The sequence below is a fragment of the Populus trichocarpa genome, chromosome 2 (genome assembly GCF_000002775.5).
Source record: "Populus trichocarpa isolate Nisqually-1 chromosome 2, P.trichocarpa_v4.1, whole genome shotgun sequence".
NCBI lineage: Eukaryota > Viridiplantae > Streptophyta > Magnoliopsida > Malpighiales > Salicaceae > Populus > Populus trichocarpa.
Genome location: NC_037286.2, coordinates 17,302,587 through 17,304,576, shown reverse-complemented (window position 1 = coordinate 17,304,576; position 1,990 = coordinate 17,302,587). Strand labels below are relative to the sequence as shown.

Genomic DNA, 1,990 nt, shown 5'->3' with positions numbered 1-1,990 from the left:
AAAATATATTCATATGTGTCTAATAGTTTCCTGTAAAATTTCAGCTAATTCCAATGTATGGTTTGAGAGATATGTCCAATATCGCAAAACTGGTCGGTAGACATTTTAAGATCAAATTCGGATCTCACTTAGTTCGTATCACTAGTTGTTTATATAAAGTTATCATTTGTGCTGCCAATGTGGTAATAGAATCAAGTTCAAAAGCTTCAACCGCCTTTCTTTACATTGCTCTCTTATAAGGCCATTGATAGTTATTAGATGTCAATTGTTCCAAAAGTTCATAAGTTGCTATATGAGTTTTACTCCTCAAAGCTCCTCTTATTGTTGCATCAATCATGGACCTATTTGTAGCTCCTAAACCATTATGGAATGTTTAAACTTGAAACCATGTTGGAAGTTCATGATGTGGACACTTTCTTAACAAATCTTTATATCTCTCTCATGCTTCATACAAAGATTTATTCTCAAATTGAGTAAATGTGGTAATTTCATTCCTTAGCTTTGTTATCTTGGCTGGAGAAAAATACTTTCCCAAACATTAAAACCAAATGGTAGAGAATTTAGTCGTGCCTTTTTATGCTAGATGCAAACCCAATTAAATAACATCATATGTAACTTTGTTGTGCTTGAAGATGTCACAAATCTCTAAAAATTTTATGATATGAACATTAGGATCCTCCTGCGACAGCCCCCTCAAATGAATATTTTACTATATTATTTGAATTATCATCAGTTTAATCTCAAAATTATTGGCTTGTATAGTCGACCACCTTAAGCTAAATGCAGACTCATTAACCGAAGGCATCAAATATCCCTCAAAGCTTTATTTACCTCTTGATTTCACTACTCTACCATAAAAATGACAGATGTGGTGATTTTTTACTTCTATTTTTTATTGATATGATGTAAAGTTCTCTTAATCTCATGATCAAAAGGTAAAGGCTCTTATAGTTTAGAATGGGGCATACACTCTTAAATCCTATAATTAAAAAAAAAAAGCAAAATTAAGATCTAATCAAAGCAATGATGATGAATAAAAAAAAAATCCTAAATTATTAACAATCTAGCTAGTATAAATATCAATAACCAATAATTAATCACCAGGAATAACGCCAAAAACTTGATGTGATAATATTTACAAGTGAACAAAATTGCAACAGTTAGTAAAATTTTTATGAAAAAAAAAGTGTCAAGCCCACAATGACTAATTATGCTATTGAGTATTGAAATCTATCAAATTGATTACTATTTAGAAATCAAACTGAAATTTTATAGAATTGACCACTTAAATTAAATTAAAGAGTTTGAAAAAATTCAATTAAAAAATATAGAGAATAAAACTTAAGGTTTTAAAGATAATAAAAATAAATCTAGAGTTTTTTTTATTACACCTAGTTAATCTTACACAATTTATTACTCCTTGTTATAAAATTTTGAATCCTTATATTGCTAATTTAAAGATCCCCTAATTATTCATGTTTTCTCTCAAACAACATTAAAAATAACTTCACCTAATAATTCAACATATCCCTATGTAAATTAAATTATTTGAAGATTCATTATATTTTTTGGATTTTTCTACACTATCACTAATCGTGGTAAAGTGTCTCAATCTTTTGCTCAATTAATTTTGTTTAATTCTAAAAGCATTTAATCATAAATTACCTCTCAGTCTAATTATGATTCAATAGATTAAACAATAGTTGGCCAGAAAATTATAAGCAATAAGATCAAGGATAAACACTTAACATGAAACAAATTGAAAATAAAATAACTTGGAATTTAAATTGTGTAATAAAAAATAGACTATATCCAAGCCCTAGAAAAGTAACTATAGTTCATAATGAATCTAAAATAAACCTTTTCTTAATAGAATACATTAAGGAAAAATTAAGTAGAAGAATAAAATAAAACCCTTTTACTTGGAATCTATTGCTGAAGCACTTTATAGTAGCGTCTAGTTTTTTCTAGTTCTTCTTTCCTCTCATTC

General features: G+C 27.7%; 1 non-coding gene across 1 annotated transcript; it reads left to right on the top strand.

Moving 5' to 3' along the window:
* Window positions 1-395: 395 nt before the first annotated feature.
* Window positions 396-502, top strand: LOC112326689 (small nucleolar RNA R71). Its single transcript, XR_002980626.1, has one exon. It is a non-coding gene; the product is annotated as a small nucleolar RNA R71 (small nucleolar RNA).
* Window positions 503-1,990: the final 1,488 nt, after the last annotated feature.